Raw genomic sequence first — 23262 nt, forward strand, 5'->3', positions numbered from 1 at the left:
CGATATGTAATTACATGTAAGACCACGTCTGGGATGTTGGCATTGTACGATACATGTGTGATTATCCGAGTGTCCTACCCAATTCCGAATGGTTCATTGGGCATCCATAAGTGGGAAACAAATGTGTAAAATTAGCTGAGTGATCAGGTATGTATTAGTTTAGTATTTATTTGCAACAAGGTAAGTGAGTGTTATGATATTAGTTATAAGCATGTGTAACATGAATGAAAAGTATATGTGTGAATATGTCATGTGTATTCAGTCTTATGGACAAGAAGTATGATCCTTGTTGGTGTGATTTTATTTTCGTATATATATAGAATGATTTTGTATATTCGATCATTTAGTTTATGTGAGTACATAAGTTTTTATCTTGATTTAAAAGCTTAATTGTACAAAGGTATGAGTATTAAGCTTTATAATGATAATTTGGCCTTTAAAAATTGAACAACGATTTGATGATTTAACCTTGTGAACATTCAGCCAAGGTAATAGACCTATGTGTTTAGGTATATTATTATTGAATTCGAAGATTAAGAATAAGCTTGATAATGATATTGTAATTTGGTTGGTTTATATAAGTTGATTATATTATCGATTTGTTTGTTTTCTTATGACTTACTAAGCTTAAATAGCTTATTGTGTGCATATTTGTCTTTGTGTTATAGATTTTGGAGTCAAGATACGGGCTCGGGGATCATCGTCAAAGTTTATCACACTATCGACTGTTTTTGGTAAAATATATGTTTAAACTTGGATCTAAGGCATGTATAAGCTAGCTTAGTTTTGGATAAGAGTAAAGTGGTGTATATATATAAGGCATGTGAAAATGGATAAGCTTTTATCTTTAAATTTGGTTATGTTATGTTCAGTTTATTTTCATTTTATTCCTATAGTTATGTGCCATGTACGTATAATGTTTGTGTTAGGTACCGCATGCTTGGAAATGGTTTACTTGATATGTTTAAATTCGGTATCATATGTTTTTGGTTAAAGGTTCATTGAGCTTGGCTGTTGATAGGTATTGTGTATGCTTCTTGAAAAGAATTCGGCTAAATGTGTGGTAAACATATTATATTAAGTGTGATATAAATTTTAGGTAAGTTGCATATATTATATATGTACATCATTAACATGTTCGATTATGGTATAATGTATTGAAAATACATATTATTGCAAGAGGTAGATTCGGTGGTTATTAATGAGCATTTCATGCAAAAAAAAGGGCGTTAATCTTAGGTTTAAATTTAGTTTGGTTGGGTCATGGCTTAAGTCTATTTGATTATTTTGACGTATGACCTGATATAATTTGATGTTCATTTATGATTTTTACCAAGGCATGTGTATTTCATATTCAACCTTACTATATGAGTTGAATTTTTATATGCTTTACTTGTGTATAAAGGTGATTATATTATGGTTGTTATGTATATATGCATGTGGCTGTATATATATAAACTTGCAAGTTGCTTATAAGTTTGTAAATAGGTACAAATGATTCATGATAGCCAAATAGATTAGATTAATGATGTGTATGGTATTTAATTTAATTATCATGATAATTTAGACATATGGGGCCTTAGGTTAACATAAGGAGTTTGATAATGACAAGAATATGTGTGCTTAGATATCGGCCATGGCTTGTAAATGAGCGTTTATATGACTTTATTTATACATGTATATTTTTATATTATAGTTGATATGTATATGTGCATGGTTGTATAAATTAATTGATTATTTGTAAGGTTATGAAATGTGTAAATGAATTGAGACAACCGAGAAGATAAATAATGGAATGTTTTTTTTATGTACCCGAATGTTGTTCTTAATTTGTATAAATATGCATAGCACCTGAAATCTATATAGGCTAATATACAAATGCCGCATAAATGAATAATGAAGTTGTTGATGTGTTCTAAGTCCTGTACATGTATAAAATGTTTAATATATGTAAATATATATTTTGGGTTATGCATTATTTATGTTACGTTGTGCATGTTAAAATTTTTAAGGTCTGATATTTGATTGAGTTATAAGCATAAACGTGATCTAGATCTTGAATTGCAATTTATAATGAATATTTGTATGAATAATAGTATAATTGGTAATGCCTCATAACTCTAATCCGGTGACGAATACGGGCTAGGGGTGTTACACAAGCGTCGGAGAACCACTGGATTTGTTTCTAGTTCCCTATCCTTTTATTTTTATTGTTGTTGTTAAGAACATGTTTATGTATACTTGTTATGTTGATATGTTTAATTTAGTTAATATGACTTAAATTTAATTCGTGTTTGGTTGATTACATTTCATCCACTTAAGTTATTAAAATTATATTTTTGTTGTTATAGGCCTTAGTAAGTTGTTTGATTAAGTAAAATCATGATTAAGTTATTCTTGCATTAAAATTGTAAGGTAACTAATGAATTAATTATTTAATCATGTTGAAATTGTAATTAATTGACACAATACTTAATCAGTGCATGTTTAATCTTCTAATGTAGCTGAGGATTAAATTAGCGAAGATATTAGATGGTACATTAGCCTTGCATAACCTACAAGATTATTGTGATTAAACTGTTTCAAGGTAGGAATACGTTGTTACCTCACTTAATCTTTTATGTGCTTATGAAGATTAATTAATTGTTTGAATTGGTATTGAAAATTTTCAAGAGATTAGTTAATCTAATAGGTACGTATGACTAGTAGTTAGCAATTTACAAAGTTGCCATGAATTTATTCGTAACAATATGACCATGAGTTTAGTAATTCTAAGTTAAAAAATGTAATTAATCTAACACAATTTTTTCATCTTAATTAAATTCATCTTTTGAAATCGTGCATTGAAACTTTAATTTTTATTCTATTTATTTTACTTAGTAAAATTTTAGTTTTTAATCACTACTTCAAAATCAAAATATTTTTTCAATCACCAAAGTGTTTTTAATTGCATTCATAAATAATACTTTTCACAGTCCCTTTGTGTATGATAACTCGACATTTACTTGTCACTTTATTACTTGTTGCGATTGTGTACACTTGCACATGTCCATAGTTCCAAGTTTTTGATGCCGTTGTCAGGGACTATTTTAAAAGTCATTATTTGTGAATTTTTGAATTTTGCATTTTGGTTTATTTTTCTATTCATTTAACTTAGTTAATTTTTTCCATGTTGTTTCAGATGTTTATGAGTATTGATCGAATTATCGATTTACGCCCTGTCGACCCTGGGATTGAAAGAACTTTTCAACAGCGAAGAAGACAAGCATTTCAGAGAAGGATCAAAGAGATGGACTTTGAAAATCAAAATCAAGGAAACAGAGCAAAACCTTGCTCAAAATCCAATCCTTATTGTTGATGATAGGCATAGAGCCCTAAGAAAGTATGCCGTGCTAGTATTTCATGATCTTAATCCGGGTATTAGGAGACCCAAAATCTAGGCACAACAATTCGAGCTGAAGCAAGTCATGTTCCACATGCTTCAAATAGTGGGCTAATTCAGTGGAATGCCTACCTAAGATCCTCATCTTCACTGAAGACTATTTATGGAGGTGAGCGATTCTTTCAAGTTAGCCGGAGTACCTGAAGATGTACTTTGATTAAAGTTGTTCCCATATTTGCTAAGGGATAGAGCTTGAGCCTGGTTGAACTCATTGCCACCAAATTCCATTTCCACATGGCAAGAGTTAATAGAAAGATTCCCCATGAAGTATTTCCCTCCTAGCAAGAATGCTAAGTTGAGAATCGAGATTACTGCTTTCCAACAAATGGATGATGAGTCCTTGTATGAGCCATGGGAAAGGTAAAAAGAATTGTTACGGAAGTGCCCTTATCACAAAATCCCTCATTGCATCCAACTTGAGATCTTTTATAACGGTCTTAATGCTCACATGCTCACACGAGGATAGTAGTGGACGCTTCTGCTAATGGTGCTCTCCTTTCTAAGTCGCATAACGAGGCTTATGAAATCATTGAGAGGATTGCCAGCAAAAATTATCAATGGCAAACCAATCGAGCAATGTCAGGAAGACGAGTTGTTCGAATACCTGAATTGGATCCACTCACATCACTCGCATCTTAGTTATCTTCGATTTCCTACAAATTTTACCATTAATGGGTTTAATAGTTTTCCAGCTTAGACACCTAATCACTTTGAAAATATAACCTGTATTTATTGTGGGGAAGGACATTTGTTTGAAGAATGTCCGTCAAACCCAGAATCTGTGTATTACATGGGTAATCAATACCAGAACTGAGGAAGGTAAGGATTGCAATCCAATTTTTATAACCCATCTTGGCGAAACCACCTTAACCTTTCCTAGAGTAACCCGGGGGCTAGAACCAAAAACACTTACGGCAACACCACTTACCCGTGTCCGACACTGGGATAGGATACGAGGCATTACTGAACTTAAACACCAGCAAACATATGCAACTGGCCATAAAACTTTGTTCAGTTGAAAACCATTCATAGACATGCAAACTGTCCCTTGTATAGGCCTACGAGGCCCAAAACATACATCGGGAGTAGTTCGGGACTAATCCGAGAACTTTAGAAAAACTTAGAAAAATTTTCATGAAACATGGTCACACACCCATGTGGGTAGACCGTGTGGTCACACGTGCCCATGTAGCTTGGGACACGCCCGTGTCCTCAGTCCGTGTAACTCTTAGTTTATGACATCATCAACAAAAATAGGGTCACACGGCCATGTGCTCAGACCGTGTGGTGAATTAAATTCCAGAATTAGGTACAGACTTCACAATGCATGGGCACACTCCCATGTCCTAAAGCCGTGCCCTTCACACGTAGAGACACATACCCATGACTCTACCCGTGTGTTTACTACTGGGCATTTTGTTTTGCATTAATTAGGGTGCAGAGGACACATGATCAAATCACATGCCCGCAGGGCAGACCGTGTGTAGACACACGCCCGTGTGTCTACTAGTGTGGACAACTTTGAGGCTATTTTCCAAGCCATTTGTCACCCTTAAATGCTCATTCACTCATACATTTTTGGTATGTAACATAGTATATTTAGTCACTCAAATACTCATAAACTTGATAAATTCATGACTTTGTAGTGTCAACATATCACCTATCCAAACCATCATGCTTTCATATAGCATTCCATACCACTTTCATATTTAGTCATTTTGGTAAACCTACTTCCAATTTACTCAAATATACCCTAGCTTTGTTCATACTTATTAGCCACGATTCATTCATTTAGCACTTATGCCATTCATCACACATTTCATCTACAAGTGACTACATCAAGGATAACACTTTGCATGCATGCATAATTGATTAGGGTTACAACCGAAATAATCAATATGAACCATATCAAATGGCCATATACAAAATGAATCAAATATTACCATAAGCTGACACATTTGGCTAGACTAGTATGACATATAACAAAAAAGACCAAGCCCCTATACATGCCATACCCAAAATGTTGAGACTAACTATACCCAAATGTCCAGTTGATAGTATGATCGGGACTCCGACGTCGTTCGATCCCCTAGCTAGCTTGGCGATACTATAAGAAAATAGAAAAGAGAGGGGAGTAAGCATAAAGCTTAGTAAGTTCACATGCAAGTAAATAGCAACATAATCATATATATATAAATACCACTGACATAACATAGTTACATATGTGTCATCCTATATTTATAGGCATAACTTTCACAATTTCGATCTTACCAAAAGTTCATCACATACCAAGCTCATTTATATGAGTTTTTTGTACATACCTGTACCAACTCATAACACATTGTCATATTTCCTCATCATTGACTTACTTGTCGAATAACTCACATGTTTACCCATTGAGCACTACGAATACTATCGGATACACGGAAGACATGCACATAGTGCCTCAAACGTGACCATATGCTACCTCATATCACCATCACTCATTGCTCGCTCTCGAGCTAATCACGAGCCTGCTCAGACAAGCTGACAGTCAGGACGTAACTACACGGGCTGTTCACACAAGCTGACAGGTATCCACAACACATGCCGGGCTACGTAGCCACCAGTAGAACTTACAAGACCAACACTCGGATTCACATAGTCACATATACACATAATTTCATGAGCTCATAATCACATAGTATATCCTACATTATTCCTAAGGTTCGAACGGGATTTTCTCGATAACACATATTCGTCGAACTCGTTCACAATGTCATCCTCATAGACAATAAAGTCATTCATACACTCATCATAATAATTAGACATAGAAATTCATACACAAATAAAACATTCAAACATGATCTATCATTGCATTATTTACACACGAACTTACCTCGGTACAAAATATGGACAATTAATTCGATTTAGTCCAAAATCTTGTTCTTTCCTCGGTCTAGGTCCAGACTTCGTTTTTTTATCTATAATAGCAAGTTTAGCTCATTTAATCATCACATTATTCAAATCAGTCCAAAAACTATATTTAGGAAAAATTATAGTTTTGCCCCTAAACTTTCACATATTTGCAAATTAGTTCCTAGGCTCGTAAAATGAAATGTGTTTATTTTCTTTGTTACCCAAGCCTAGCCAAACTTATGACTTACCCATAGAAGCCCACATTTCCCATTAATTTATACATCTTACTACCCAATCTAAAAACTTTACAAAGGAGTCCTTTTTAGCCTTTTTCACTAGGAATCATTTGGTAAAAGATGCTTATCACTCATCAAACATTCATATTCCTCCATTAAACATCAAAACACATGCATGTCATACATGGGTCAAATTTCAAACATGAACCCTACTAAATAATATGGCTATTAATAGGTAAATTGGGTTACGAGGGTTTCAAAAATTTAAAAAGCATTAAAAACGGAGCTAGGATGTACTTACTATTGAGCTTGAAAGCATGAACAAAACCCTAGCTATGGCTCCTTAGGATTTTCGGCAATGAGGGAGGAAGATGGACACAATTTTGACTGATTTTTTCTTTTTTATTCTTTTATTAACCAAATGACAAAAATGCCTTTAAACCTTTTCTTTCAAAATTTTCCTATTCATGTCCACTTTTCTCAATAATTATAGAAATTGAGCAAATTGCTATTTAATGACCTCTAATTAATAATCCATGGCAATTTCATGCTTAAAGCTTCTAGAACTCACATTTTGCAAATTCTGCAATTTAGTCCTAAATGTCAAATTGGACACTTTATCAATAAAATTTCATCATGAATTTTCACATAACCATGCAATCATATCATAGACCTCATAATAATCATAAAATAATTATTTCTATTTCAAATTTGTGGTCTCAAAACTACTATTCTGATGAGGCCCTAATTCAGGATGTTACAATTCTCCCCCTTAGGGATTTTCGTCCCCGAAAATCTTACCGGTGAAAAGGTTTGGGTATTGGTTTCTCATGTTTTTCTCGGTCTCCCATGTAGCCTCTTCAGCCCAATGTCTTTGCCATAAAACTTTCACAAGGGCAATACTTTTGTTCCTCAATTGTTTTACTTCCCGGGCTAAAATCTTAACAGACTCTTTGCCATAGGTCATATCTAGTTGGATCTCGACCTCTACCGGTGAAATCACATGCGAAAGGTCAAATTGGTATCAGCGCAACATAAGCACATATAATACATCATGAATCTTTTCTAATTTAGATCGTAAGGCTAACCGATAGGCAACTGGCCCTACTCTCTCAATGATCCCATACAGTCCAATAAATCGTGGACTTAATTTTCCTTTCTACCAAATCTCAAAACCTTTTTCCATGGAGACACCCTCAAAAATACCTTATCATAAATCTGAAACTCAATTCGTTCTGTTTCAAATCTGCATAGGATTTCTGTCTATCCGAAGCTACTTTCATACAATCACGTATTATCTTTACTTTTTCTTCGGTTCCTCTAACTAAATCAACTTCGCGAATCTGATTCTCTCTGAGTTCGGTCCAATACAATGGCGTTCGGCACTTACGCCCATACAATGCCTCATAAGGCACCATTTTCAAACTTGATTGAAAACTGTTGTTGTAGGAAAATTCTACCAACGGTAAATACTTTTCCCAATTACCTTAGAACTCAAAGACACAACACCACAACATATCTTCATGAATTTGAATTACTTGCTCAGACCAAACATCAGTCTTGCTAAAACTATACTACTGTTCGATAGGTACACTTGCCTACATCGCGATAATAGTTAGTTTCAAGAATGGTTAATTATAAATATTTAAAACCTAGCACGAAATAACACGATCACTAGGTATGGTTGGAAAATACGGTTCATTAAATCCATAAATACCACGAGAGCATTCGTTAAACCAAAAGGCATAACCAAAAATTCATAGTGACCTTACCTCATCTAAAATACAATCTTCGGTACGTCCAAATTTTTAACTCTCAGCTGGTAATAACCGGACCTCAGGTCTATGTTTGAAAATATTGTGGCTCCCTTCAATTGGTCAAACAAGTTATCGATTCTTGGTAAAGGCTACTTGTTCTATATGGTTGCCTTATTAAGCTGTCCGTAGTCAATGCACAATCTCATTGAACCATCTTTCTTTTTCACAAATAGCACCGGTGCGCCCCACGAAGAATAACTAGGTCTGGTGAAAACTTTATCCGTTAACTCTTGTAACTGGACTTTTAACTCCTTTAACTCCGTCAGAGCCATCCTATACGGAGTAATCGAAATAGGTGTAGCACCCGAAACTAATTCAATGCCAAACTCAACTTCTCTAATTAGAGTCAATCCGGGCAACTCTTTTGGAAACATATCTGGATATTCACATACTATCGGTACTGACTCAATTTTCAACCTAGACTCCTTCTTATTCAACACAAAGGCAAGATAAGCTTCATAACCCTTTCTCATACATCTCTAAGCAATCAGGGAAGAAATCACTACAGGCAAGCTATCTAATTCATCTAATTTAACCCGAAGAATGTCACCACTTTCACATTTCAATTCAATGATTTTCCTTCCACAGTTTATTACTACATCATATATGGTCAACCAATCCATACCAAGTATTATATCAAATTCATCAAAAGGTAAAAGCATAAGATTAGCCAGAAAACAATGAACTCTAATCATTAAAGGGTAGTTCTTACATACTTTGTCAACTATCACATACTTGCCTAGAGGGTTTGACACTTTTATCACAAATTCTGTAGACTCAACGGGCATGTTCATGCTAGAAACCAATTTCACACAAACATACGAATGGTAGATCCTAGATCAATCAAAGGAACAATAGAAGTACCATAGAGAGAAAAAGTACCCGTAATCACATCAGGGGATGGAGCCTCTTCGTGAGCACGAATGGCGTAAGTTCTCGTAGGTGCTCTACCTTCGGGTCTCCCAGATGGATCTTTAGGTGCACTCTTGCTACTCGATACATTTCCCGAATTCTTTTGTAGTCTCCCTCTAGAAGTGGCGTTGCCCAATCTTGCACTCTAAAATTTTTCCTTTTCAACCGTCTCAGGACAATCCTTGATAAAATGATCATGTGAACCACACCTGAAACATGCCCGGCTATTCATCCAACATTCACCAGGGTGACGTCTACCACAATGTTGACACTCAGGTCTATTAGGTTGAGTGTTACCTACACTCGCTATCGAAGTAGTTTGAACCTTTTGACCTGTATACTATTTTTCATGGTTTCTCTTTGAAAACCCAGCCGAAACACTCGATTAAGTATTAAACTCTCTCGGTTTCTTAGTTGAGGATTAAATGGTTTACCCATCTGTCTCTTCTTCGAATCTCAAGACTCTAACTCAACTTTTCTCTTCCCTTTAACCAATTCCTCAGCCTTAGAAGCTCTCTCTACGAGCACAAAAAATTCTCTCAGTTCAAGGACACCTACCAACAATCGGATGTTTTCGTTTAACCCATCTTCAAATCTTTTGCACATGATGGCCTCAGTCGATAAACATTCTTCAGCGTATTTTCTTAGTCTCACTAATTCAAGCTCATATTCCATTATCGTCATTTGGCCTTCTTTTAACTCGAGGAATTCCTTTCTCTTCTGATCAATAAACCTTTGACTAATGTACTTCTTACGAAATTCTTCTTGGAAAAATTCCCAATTAATTCTCTCCCTTGGCACCACCGACACAAGGGTGTTCCACCACTGATGAGCCGAGTCTCTCAATAGGGAAACAACACATTTATGCATTCCTCAGATGTGCATGATAACTCAGCAAACACCCTAATGGTATTCTTGGGCCAAAACTTTGCCCTCTCAGGGTCATCATCTTTACCAGATTGGAACTCTTCGGCCCCTTATTTTTGAATTTTATCCACTAAAGGTCTATTCAGTCTCATAAAGCCCATACCTTAGGGTGCTATAAGAATATGCTAAGGAATAGGTAGGGGTAGAGGGGGTTGAGCATTCAGGTTCGTTCGAACGAACTCCGTATACCAAGCATCCATTACATAGAGAAAGGCTTCTCTGCCTCCTTTTCCTCGACTAACTGTAGGTGGTATACTATCAGACGGTGATGCCCCTTCAGCGGGTGTAGGCACGTTACTTTCAACATCATCCGCCATTACTCTGTCGAGATCCATTGACTATATAAAATCACATGTCAAAATCAGTAGGAGTCGTCACACTATCATAATATATATGTCATGTATAGCTAGACTCGTACACATGCTATATTAGTCCGAGAATTAACTACACCATAGCTCTGATACCACTAAATGTAACACCGCTTACTAGTGTCTGACACCGGGATAGGATACAAGGGATTATCAAACTTAAACACCAGCAAACATACATAACCGACCATAAAAATTCATTCAATTTAAAACCATTTATACACATGCAATTGTTTCTTATATAGGCCAACGAGGCCCAAAGCATACATCGGGAGTAGTTCGGAACTAATCTGAGAACTTTAGAAAAACTTAGAAAAATTTTCATGAAATATGGTCACACACCCGTGTGGGTAGATCGTGTGGTAACACACGCCCATGTGGCTTGGGACACGCCCGTGTCCTCAGCTCGTGTAACTCTCTGTTTATGATGTCATCAACACAAATAGGGTCACACGGCCAAGTTACATGCCCATGTGCTCAGACCGTGTGGCGAATTACATTCCAAAATTAGGTGCAGACTTCACACATCCTGGGCATACGCCCATGTCCTAAGGCCGTACCTTTCACACGGCAGAGAGACACGCTCGTGTATTTGCCCGTGTGTTTACTACTGGGCATTTTGTTTTGCATTAATTAGGGTGCAGAGGACGCACGGTCGAATCACATGCCCACGGGGCAGACTGTGTGTCACACACGGTCTAGACACATGCCCGTGTGTCTACCGGTTTGGAGAACTTTGAGGCTATTTTCCAAACCATTTGTCACCCTTAAATGCTCATTCAATCATACATTTTTGATGGCATGCAACATAGTATATTTAGTCACTCAAATACTCATAAACTTGATAAATTCAAGACTTTGTAATGTCAACATATCACCTATCCAAACCATCATGCTTTTATATAGCGTTCCACACCAATTTCATATTTATTCATCTTGGTAAACCTACTTTCAATTTACTCAATTATACCCTAGCTTTGGTCATACTTATTAGCCACGATTCATTCATGGAGCACTTTTGCCACTCATCACACATTTCAACCACAAGAAACCACATCATGCATAACACATTACACGCATGCATAATTGATTAGTGTTACACTAAATAATCAATATGAACCATATCAAATGGCCATATAAAAAATGAATCAAATATTACCATGAGCCCACACATTTGGCTAGAACAGTATGACAAACAATGTAACACCCCTAACTCGTAACCGACATCAGATTAGGGTTATGAGTCATTACCAGATAAGCAAAACATTTTGGACCAATTCAGAATCACATATATCATATATTATCAATACAGAAGCATTCATTGCCAATTTATTCAACAATGTGGTCTACAAGACCTAAAACATACATTTGGGAAAGATCGGGATTAAACCGAACTCATTCAGAATTTTCAGAACTTAACCAAATATTTCAAAACTGTCAAAGCCACACGCTTGTGCATCCAAGACGTGTGCCTCACACGGGCATAAGACATGCCCATGTGATCCAGCCGTGCCAAAAAGAGGTCCTATACTGACTTTTTAACACGACCAACAAACACGCCCGTGTGCTACGGCCTTGTGATACTTAGCTAGCTACTGACTTAAGCCCACAGCCTTATGACACGCCCGTGTACTATGGCCGTGTGAAACTTAAGAGGTTACTGCTTTTCTTACATGGCCATAAGGCATGCCCGTGTACGCTAACCGTGTGGCACAATGCAGGCTTGGTTTAAGCCAACTTGCCACCCCTGTATAGGTCTTTTCTACTAGCAATGTTAAGCAACATTCATATAACAATTTTTAGCCAATTTCATGCTCAAAACATGCTTCATTACAACTATATCATCATCATTCAACAACCAATTCAAAACCATACCAAAACATAACACAAATACACCATTTGCTAGCCAACTCTTATGGCATAACATATCTATATATACAATTTAAACCTTAAAAACATAAACATTCTACCTATACATGCCATACTTATAAATATGTACACTTCAAGAATACCAAAATGAGTTTGATAGTGTGGTGACAATCCTCGACTATCCCCGAGCCTTCAGTAGCTACGATAACTGTAAAACAGGCAGAAATCACACAGAGTAAGCTACAAAGAGCTTAGTAAGACAAATACAATGAGTCTAACTACTAAAGCATATTAGTACAATTTAATCATAAAGATTCATAGCCATTTCATAGAATAATTCATAAACTTAACCATGCTCCTTTATTTGCATGTATGACATGCTTCATTTCCAGTTCCATACATATTTAATAGAGACAGAGTTTTTCATACTCCAAAATCTAGTACGATACAAATGTACCTGCATAGGTTATACATTTCATATACTCGTTCTCATATTCATACGCTATCATTAGAGGGTTCCGAAGTGATACAGATACTCATAAACAAGTACAATGCCAACGTCCCGGACGTAGTCTTACATGTAATTCAATATCGATGCTTCTATCCCAGACAGGGTCTTACACGAAATCAAATACGATGCTGATGTCCTAGACATGGTCTTACACGTAAAGAAGCCTGTGTCCCAGACATGGTCTTACACGATATTTCAGATCGAAGTCAACGTTCCTTTGGAACCATACAGATACTTTTCAGATACTAACTTATTATCAGAATCTACTCAGAGTTCATTCATCAGGCTCTCAAGGCCATCCAATATAGGTTATAACAAATATATATAACATTTACTCAATTAACACGTAATTGTATTTTAACTTACCTCGTATAGATTTCGGATGTAAACGAGTCGAGTACTCGACTAATTTGGACTTCTCTCAATCTAAGTCCGATTTTCTTTGTTCTTGATCTAATACAATTCAAATTCAATCATTCAATCATTCATTTCATTCAATTTAAACCATATACACATATTTAGGGCACTTTACATTTTAGCCTTTATATTTTCACACTTTGACAATTTAGTCTATTTTTCACAAAATCACCAATATGCAAAATTCACCAAGACTATAGCTTGGCTAAATATACATGGCTTCCATACAAGCCCAAATAACATATTTAATTCACAATTTAGTCCTTCAAAACCTCATTTCCATAATTTAGCTCAATTAGCTCTATTTCATAAAAATTCAAAGACAAAGCTTAATAATCTCACACATATCTTTCATAATCCATATTAAAACATCACAAAGCTTATATAATCAAAAATGGAATTTCATGAAATCTTTAACAGAAATAGAAATTCAGACATGGGCTTTGAAGAACATGAAGCAATGATCACAGAAACGTAGAAATTATCAAAAATGGACAAAAATCCATACCTTAATCAAGGATCAAACTGCCAAAACCTAGTGTAATGCCCCGTACCCGAGACCATTGCCGGAGTCGAATACGAGGTGTTAACGGACTTAATTCATTACTTATACAACTCAAACAATTTATTTTTAAAACTTCTAGACAAGATGGCAATCTGCGTTATAGTCTCTTAAAAATTCCTATCCTGAGTTTCAAAACTTGAAAACCAATTCCGTAAATTTTTCCTGAAACAAGACTCATATATCTATCTACTAATGTTTTTCTAGAATTTTTGGTCAGGCCAATTAGTACAGTTTATTAGTTAAAGTTTCCCCTGTTTCAGGGTTCGACTTCTCTGACCTCTATGTATTGCTACAATTGAAGCTACGTTAAGTTTTGGCCTTGTTATGATCACTCTTTTTCCAAACTTCACTATGGCGTTAGCAGATCCTAATCTAACCAAAGCTCTAAAAGTTCAGATCCAAATAGCAGGAGCACCACAAGTAGCTTCAGCTATCACTGCTACTCTCCATTATTAGATTGTGTATAGAATTCAAGATCATGCCTTCAATCTCTCAAGGCATGGGACAGATGACTCCGCATGGGACAGATGACTCCTTACTCATCTCAGTAAACACAAATGACTAGCCTCATTGTGTTCATGTTCCAAGAAAATTCTAAAAAAGGAATTAATCAAGCTCCTCCCAGAAAAGTGGATCACTAGTTATGAAAAACTCCATGAGCATAGCCAGACAATCCAGTCAACCTCAAGTCAGATTATATCAAAGGGAGATGGAATGACTGAAATTAAGTTTGATCATAGTCATCTGCACAATTCCCAGAATCCCAATATCTTCCCGACCTAGTTAATGATGCAACCAAACCAAAAACCAGCTCAACTTCATGATCAAGAGGATCCAGACTGTTGTTGCCCGTTGTGTGAGTCCAGCCTAGAAAGAAGCCTAATAGAAAGTTTTTCTGCAGATGGAAAACCTTTATACATGTTTAAAGACCCTGTAACTGGACATTGTCCTTGGGCTTTAAACTGTTCATGTGAATTATGCACAGATGATAGATTGGCCGCCTGGATTGATAGCATGGACATGACTGCATCAAAGCCAGGAAAAAAGAAGAAAAAGAAAAATTCAACTCAAGACGAGTTTTACAAAAGGTGGATGGCTGGAGATCCAGATATTGGACCACTTGGAGAAGACAATGGTAAATATGTTTATCTTGTTGATTATTCATCTCACAAGTCTTTACCAAATACACAGGTTCTACCTAAACCGTGTAAACCTCCTTCTCCTCCTCCTCCAAAATCGTCCACTCAGCCTCCTGCAAACACCTCCAAGAAAACAAAATCTTTTTCCCAACCCTGTTACAAGAAAATAAATAAATGGATTAAGAAGAACCCAGATTTTCTTGCTCCACAAAAACCAATTTCTACTGTATGTATGATGCAACCTACAGCATCATATGACAAAGACTTCCCACCTCTTGAAGAGTACTCTGAAAAGAGTTATACTCATGCACCAAAAATTCCTTTAAAAATTACGACTGATATTTCTGGTGCACCATCTAAAATAAGTGCTTAAATTGAAATTAGGGACTAAATCGAATAATTTGCAAAACTTGCATTCTAGGAGTTTTTAGTATGAAATTGCTTTGGAATATTAATGAGGACGTATTAAATAGCAATTTGACCAAACTCTAAGTCTATGGACAAAAATTGGACATGGATGGAATTTTTTTGAAAGTTTAGTAGGAAGGGCATTTTGGTCATTTAGTTATTAAAATGAATTAAAAACAAAATTAAAAGCCAATTTTTGTCTATCTTCTTCATTAGGCCGAAATTTCAAGGGTTCTCCATAGCTAGGGTTTGTTTCAAGCTTCCAAGCTCCATAGTAAGTGATTCCAAGCCCCGTTTTTAATGTTCTTTACGTTTTTTGAATCCCGGTAGCTCGATTAAGCTTATGCTAGCAATAATTCAACCTAGGGTTCATATTTGGAAAAATACTCATAGGTGAAATTTGTGTATTTTTGTGTTTTATGATAGAATATGAGGTTTTAAATTATGTTAGACAACTTGTACTACTCGGTTTTGAGTGAAAACGAGTAAAATGGCTTAATCGGTAAAAATACCTAATACTCATAAGTGCATGTTAGAGTGTGAATTTGATGTTGCTATAGAAGGGAAAAATGATCAGCATGTCATAAAACATAAGAATGAGGGATGAATTTTAATTCCCGAGCCTAGGGGAAAAAGTGTAATTATGCAAAAGTTTAGGGGCAAAAATGTAATTTTACCAAAGTTCACATTAAAGACTGTTTTGATGAATGTATGTATTAAATAAGATTAATTTGACATTATAGATCAAGAGAAACGAGATTCAAGTCGCGATTGAGGGAAAAATAAAGTTTACGAAGAATAGGCTCGATTGCTAATATTTTGTATCGAGGTAAGTTCATGTGTAAATGTAGTAACATAATTGTCATTTTAAGCAATTTAATGTTGTTTATATGATATGATGCTTGTTATTATCATGAAATGTTATGTTTTGTGGTTATTGTTGAATAATATGTAATTATGTGAATTACTTGATAAGTATGAACTATCACCGAAGTATCGATTTTGATATTCCTTGGAAGACAGCAAAGATGTGTAATCGAGGAAAAAGTCCGTTTGAACCTTGGGAATAGATTAGAATACAAGTGATATGTCACTAGGATATTTGAGTTCCGAACTCGTTGAGTTGAGTCCGAGTTCACTTATGGATGCGAACGCCCGAGCTTGTTGAGTTGAGTCCGAGTTCACTTATGGGCGGGTTACATGGTAGCTTGGCTACATAAGTTTCGCAGGCTATTGAGTTTGTCTAGCTGCGAGTATGGCACTTACGTTCATGAAATCTGTGTATTCGAATTATATTCCGATGTGTTCAATGGGCGAATCTTAAGTGAATGAAAAGAATGCCTAAAATGAAGCTGATATATTGGTAAGTGTGGTGAATGAGAAAATTTGATAGGTATGTGCTTAAATCCTCGAGTTGAGAACTTGGTATGATGAAATCGTAGAAAGATATTAAATGCAAACGAAATACGAATGTCTTGATGTTGTTTATGCTAATGATGTTTTATATGGAATTGCATGATTATGTTACTTGCTATTTGCATGTGAATTACTAAGCATTTATGCTTACCCCCTCCTTTTCATTCATGGTAGTTGCTGACAAGCCGGTTTGAGAATCGGGATAGGTCGAAGACTCGTTCACACTTTCCGAAGGCCTAAATTGGTAAAATGGCTTGTGTATTTTGAATGTGGCATGTATGGCAAAATACTCACTTTGTGTAAATGATTTTACGACATGGTTATGGTTTGGTAAGAAATGGGTTTGTGAATGATTAGCCATTGGAATGGCCAATCTAAATCATATTTGATGCCATGTATGTTTAAAATGCTATGTAGTCCATAGAAATCTATAGTAAAGTGAAATTTGTTATAAAACAGAATATTGCTGTAGCAATGATGTGAATTTGAAAAATCACTAAAAATAGTAGAAATTGACTTAAATGATGAATAAGTTAAGGAATTGAAGCTTAATGAGTCTATTTTCATATGGATTGAACAAAAAAGGTATATGAATTATATTTTATGAGATATTTGAATTTTTGTGAAACAAGGCCAGAGTGATTTCTGGATCCCTTGTTCTGACTTTAAGAATTCACCATAAATTGTACAAAAATAATTAGAAGTCATTCTTTATATGTACAGATTCCTTACTGAGTCTAGTTTTAAGAGAAACAAATGGCATAGTCATTGAAATTCTGTACAATTGGCAAACAGAAAATGCTATTGCCCAAAATCATGTTCTAAAAAGAATTGATTCAAAGATCTCAACTGTGGAAACCAAAATAGATGACAACACCAAAATGGTCAGAAATCTAATCCAACTTTTACAAAAAAGATTGGATGAAGTAGCAAAGCAACCAGCAGCACCAGGATAAGATTTCTTCTCTCATCTTGCACAAAGAGAGAAAGAAATTCAAAAATTGAAAGATCAAATCAAGACTCTTCAAGAAACAGGGAAAATCCCTGAGCCTACTCATAGGGCAGAAACAATTGAATTGTTTCCCTCTATCAGACAAAAGAATCCACCCCCAGCAGAAAGAGTACGAATAACCTTTCCTGAAGTTCCAAAACGTACTAAACCAAGTATGTATGAAATTTTCCTGGAAATCAAAAAAACAAGAAGCAGAGAAAAAGAAGAAAAAACTCACTGAAGAAGCCAAAATAGATAGTGAAAGTGAAGCCTATCAAATGGAGAAGAAACTAGGAAAAAGACCAGTTTCAGAGGAATCTCCACCAAGATCTCCTCCTCCAACTCAAGTCCCAAAATCTCTGATGATCCAGGAAGAAGATCAAAATACTTTAACAAAATTTTTAAAGGATTATACAAAATCTATAATTCCTAAGATCTCAACTGTACAAAATCCAGAATCAAGCACTGAGGCTGATTCAGGAGAAAATTCAAAATCATCAGAAGAGTCATGGTATGTTTTATCGAATATGATACATATTGAAATCTATTGTTTTAGATATAGATTAAATGATATGTGATTGCCCAATGTGATAGTTAAGTGAATAATATTGGTTAAGTACTTAAGCAAATCTGTTGTTTTACTTAAGCTTAAGAGCAAAGAGGATCAAAGTCGGATGGGGGAAAAGAGAAAGTAAACAAATAGCCGTGGATATCTAGTCGTCGACCACTTCCGAGGTAAGTTTTAAGTGATTAAACATTGAGTAAATTCAATCATAATAGGACATAATGAGTTGATTTAATAAGATATGATGTGGCCATGATATGTCTTAAACTCAAATGGTAAGTTCATATGTGTTCGGACTTGGAAAGTTAAGAGCAAATTGTAATAATTTGCTTTAGATAGCAGCAGTAATGTGATTTTAGAAAATCACTATAAATTGTTGGTGTGGAATTATAGGCTGAATAAAATATGTAATCAAGGCTTAATTAGTCTAGTTTCTTATAAAAGAGACCTTGTGAGCAAACAAATTTCCTATAAAGAGATATTTAAAGTTGTGTGAGACGGTGTCAGAATGACTCCGAAATCCCCTGTTCTGTTTTTAGAAAATCATTATAAATTGTACAAAATTGGTTATAAGATAAAATTTATATGCTTAGACTCCTTAATGAGTTTAGTTTCAAATGAAATCAAATACAACACATTTTGAATTCTGTAAAATGAGAAATTTGATTCGTAGTGAAGAGTGGTCAGATTAATCAAACAGTGAAACAGGGGAAACTTTAAGAAAAATCTAGTATTGATTGGCCAAACCTAAAATTCTGGAAATTTTATGGATGGAATATATACGAGTCTATATTCAGGAAAAATTAACGGCAAGTGATTTGGAGTTTTGTAGCTCCGGTTATAAATAATTTAGTGACCATTGCTCAGGAAAACAGCTCGTAGTGAATATGTGATTTTGTTGTAAACATGGATAAAACTTTTTTTAGTTGCTCATAAGCTATTGATTAAACCCATACTTGAATGCTAAATTGTGATATTGTAAGCTTATGAGTATTCGAACATGAAATGATAGTATGGCGTAAAATTGAATTATTCATTGGAAAGTGATGGATGTAGATTCGGCCAAGACCAAGTCTGTACATGATAATAATATGTGGTATGTGAAGTATATTTGAATAAATGTGAAAGTGTATATATATGTGATAAGGCCGAATGGCCAATGTGATGAATGTGAAAGTGTATATATATGTGATAAGGCCGAATGGCCAATGTGATGAATGTGAAAGTGTATATATATGTGATAAGGCCTAATGGCCGATGTGATGAATGTGAAAGTGTATATATGTGATAAGGCCGAATGGCCAATGTGATGAATGTGAAAGTGTATATAAATGTGATAAGGCCGAATGGCCAATGTGATGAATGTGAAAGTGTATATATATGTGATAAGGCCGAATGGCCAATGTGATGAATGTGAAAGTGTATATATATGTGATAAGGCCTAATGGCCGATGTGATGAATGTGAAAGTGTATATATGTGATAAGGCCTAATAGCCGATGTGATGAATGTGAAAGTGTGTATATGTGTATATATGTGATAAGGCCTAATGGCCGATGTGATGAATGTGAAAGTGTATATATGTGACAGGGCCGAGTGGCCAACGTGATGGATGTGAAAGTGTATAAATGTGATAAGTCCCGAAGGGCAATTGTGTCAGTACTATATCCGGGTTAAAACCCCGCAGGCTTTATGCGAGAATATTATCCTGATTAATGTTTGTAGGCTTCGTGCGCGTACTATATCTGAGCTTTAAAGACCCGACGGCTAAATGCTAGGATTCAAGTAAGACTTTGATATTGAGTATCTGCATTAAGTTACCATCAAATAAGTATTATGTATTCAAGATGTTCAAGTACGTATTACTTACTCATCGGTGGAGTGATTTCGAGGTGAATTATCAGTATCAAAGAGGTAGGTAAATGTGATTAATATTATAACTCCAAATGTGAGAATGTGCTTTGGAAATATTTGACCATCTAGGTCATTATTATTCGAAAGTATATATGTGGCAGCCAAGTGTTGCGTTTAATGATATTATAGATCGAGATGAAGCTCTAGATTAACTTCATCGAACAGTTGAAATGAATGACCAATAATAGTGATTGAGAACACTTTGTCTTGCTTAAAACTTACTAAGCATTAAATGCTTACTCCGTTCTTTGAATCTCTGTTTTATAGATTTTGGTTCGTCAGCTATCGGACTCGGGATTATTGAAGTCGAAGTCGCCCACACTATCAAAGCCCTTTTGGTACACTTTTGGTTGAACTCTGAAAATGGCATGTATAGGACTACCCTTTTTGTAGTGGGTCATGGACCCTTTGGATTTGTATAATTTTGGATAGCCATGTGAAAATGGCTTATATATGTTTGAGCATAATGTTATAATCATTTAGTATGGATATGGTTATTGAGAGGTGTGGATATGCTTAACAAGGATTGGCCATGGGAATGGTCAATCACTATCATAATTTGTGCTATTTATGCTAAAAGGGCTAGTTGAATCATGGAAACTATGAAATAGGTAAAGTCTACCTTAAAGGCAGATGCTGACAGCAACAGCAGTGATGTAGATTTGGAAAATCACTAAAAATAGTAGGAATAGAATTAAATAGTGAATAAATTATTTAAATGAACCTTGATGAATCCACTTTCATATGGAAGAAACGAAACGGTCATATGAGTGGTATGTTAAGAGATAATTAGGTTTTCGTGAGACAGGGCCAGAACGGTTTCTGGATTCCCTGTTCCGACTTTGGAAATTCATTATAAATTAACCAAAGATAATTAGGAGTCATGGCATTTATGTATAGATTCCTCTCTGAGTCTATTTTCTATAGAAACAAACGGCATCAGTATTGAAGCCCTGTACAGGGAGATATCCGAATTGTAATGCATGAAGGTCAGTGTAGTTGCACCCTGTAACAGGGGAGACTTTAACTAATAAACTGTACTAATTGGCCCGACCAAAAATTCTAGAAAAAAATATGTAGATGGAAATATGAGTCGAGTTTCAGGGAAAAATCACGAAACTGATTTTTGAGTTGTGAAACTCAAGATATGATTTTTAAGGTGACAGCGACACAGATAGCCAGCTGTCTGGAAATTTTTAAAATGGACTGCGATAGTAAGCGAATTTAGTCTGTGAACCCCTCGTGTCCGACTCCGGCAACGGTCTCGGGTATGGGGTGTTACAATTTTATTGGTATCAGAGCTACGGTTTAGTCGATTCTAGGACTACCGTAATACGTTTGGGTCTAGCTATACATGCCATTATGTGATTGTTTGATAGTGTGGTGATTTCTGACAATTGAAAATGTGTTTATTTATTGTAATGAATTCCGATCCCAATCGAGCTGTAGCAGATGGTATTGAGAGGACTGAGACATGCTTATGACGTGTCAATATTGAGAAGGATATAATATAAGTAAGTTTTGAGTAATTGAATTTGGTATTTAACTTAAAATGCCATGATATACATGTATGATAGATGAATGATGTCCCATTGTCCTTATCATAATAAGGTTATTAGAGAAATGAACAAAGGAAGAGATTGGGGATATATGCTTTTGTGTGATTGCTTATTGAGCTGAAAGTTTAGTAAAAGAAGCATACATGTATTAGATTTGAATGATATTTACGACTTAAAGTCAAGAATCATGTTATATGTTTACATGTGAATGAATTGATTAAATTATAAATGTGATTTGTGCCATGTGAAACATGATAACATGTGAATAAATATGTATGAGACTCAGTGATGTGAATCCGAGTTTAAAGACCCGCTGACTATATGAAGAGATTATGTCCGGATTAAAATTCGCTGGCCTTGTGTGGAGATTTCATCCGAGCTAAAGGTCTCGACGATGATCCGGGCTAAGTCCCGAAGAGCATTCATGCTAATGATGTACCCGGGCTGAGTCCCGAAGAGCATTCATGCTAGTGATGTATCCGGGCTAAGTCCCGAAGAGCATTCGTGCTAGTGATGTACCCGGGCTAAGTCCTGAAGAGCATTCATGTTAGTGATGTATCCGGGCTAAGTCCCGAAGAGCATTCGTGCTAGTGATGTATCCGGGCTAAGTCCCGAAGAGCATTCATGCTAGTGATGTATCCGGGCTAAGTTCCGAAGAGCATTCGTGCTAGTAATATATCCGTGCTAAACCTCGAAGAGCATTCGTGCTGGTGTTATATCCGGGCTAGGTCCCGAAGAGCAATCATGCTGGTGACGTGTATTCGGGCCTTCGTGCCTAGTAGGCTTCGTGCCGGTAATTTGAGCAAAGTTTAAGTATTCATTACTATACGAATTCAAATTTAAATGAGATGATATGTTTAAAAGTGTTCATACATGATGTTTATAGACTTGGTTAAGTCATTTCAATGTGTAATAACGAATGAATAAGAGCACTATGTGTGTGAATGATTAGAGGCACTGTGTGTGTGCGAATTCCTTTAATCAAGCACTATGAGTGCGAGATCGGTCAGTGGGCACTAAGTGTGTGAAGTGGAATTCATGTAAGACCTCGTCTGGGACGAAGGCATTGATTTGAGATAGTGTGTAAGACCATGTCTGGGACATGGCATCGGCTCGATGTGTGAGCATATGTAAGACCATATCTAGGATATGGCATTGTAAGAGCTATATGTGCTTAATGAGTATCCGTAATGATTTCGAATGATTCAACGGGTATCGTTAACAGTGATTAAATGTGCTAAATGAATTCAATGTTCAGGTATGTGGAAGTTGATTTTCTGTTGGAAATAGGTTAAGTTGAATAGTGAGA

The 23262-nt window shown here is 35.7% G+C and overlaps 1 non-coding gene across 1 annotated transcript; it reads right to left on the reverse strand.

Annotated features, from left to right (window-relative positions):
* Positions 1-3734: 3734 nt before the first annotated feature.
* Positions 3735-3841, reverse strand: LOC121213337 (small nucleolar RNA R71). Its single transcript, XR_005908720.1, has one exon. It is a non-coding gene; the product is annotated as a small nucleolar RNA R71 (small nucleolar RNA).
* Positions 3842-23262: the final 19421 nt, after the last annotated feature.

Source organism: Gossypium hirsutum, chromosome A13, assembly GCF_007990345.1.
Source record: "Gossypium hirsutum isolate 1008001.06 chromosome A13, Gossypium_hirsutum_v2.1, whole genome shotgun sequence".
Classification (NCBI taxonomy): domain Eukaryota; kingdom Viridiplantae; phylum Streptophyta; class Magnoliopsida; order Malvales; family Malvaceae; genus Gossypium; species Gossypium hirsutum.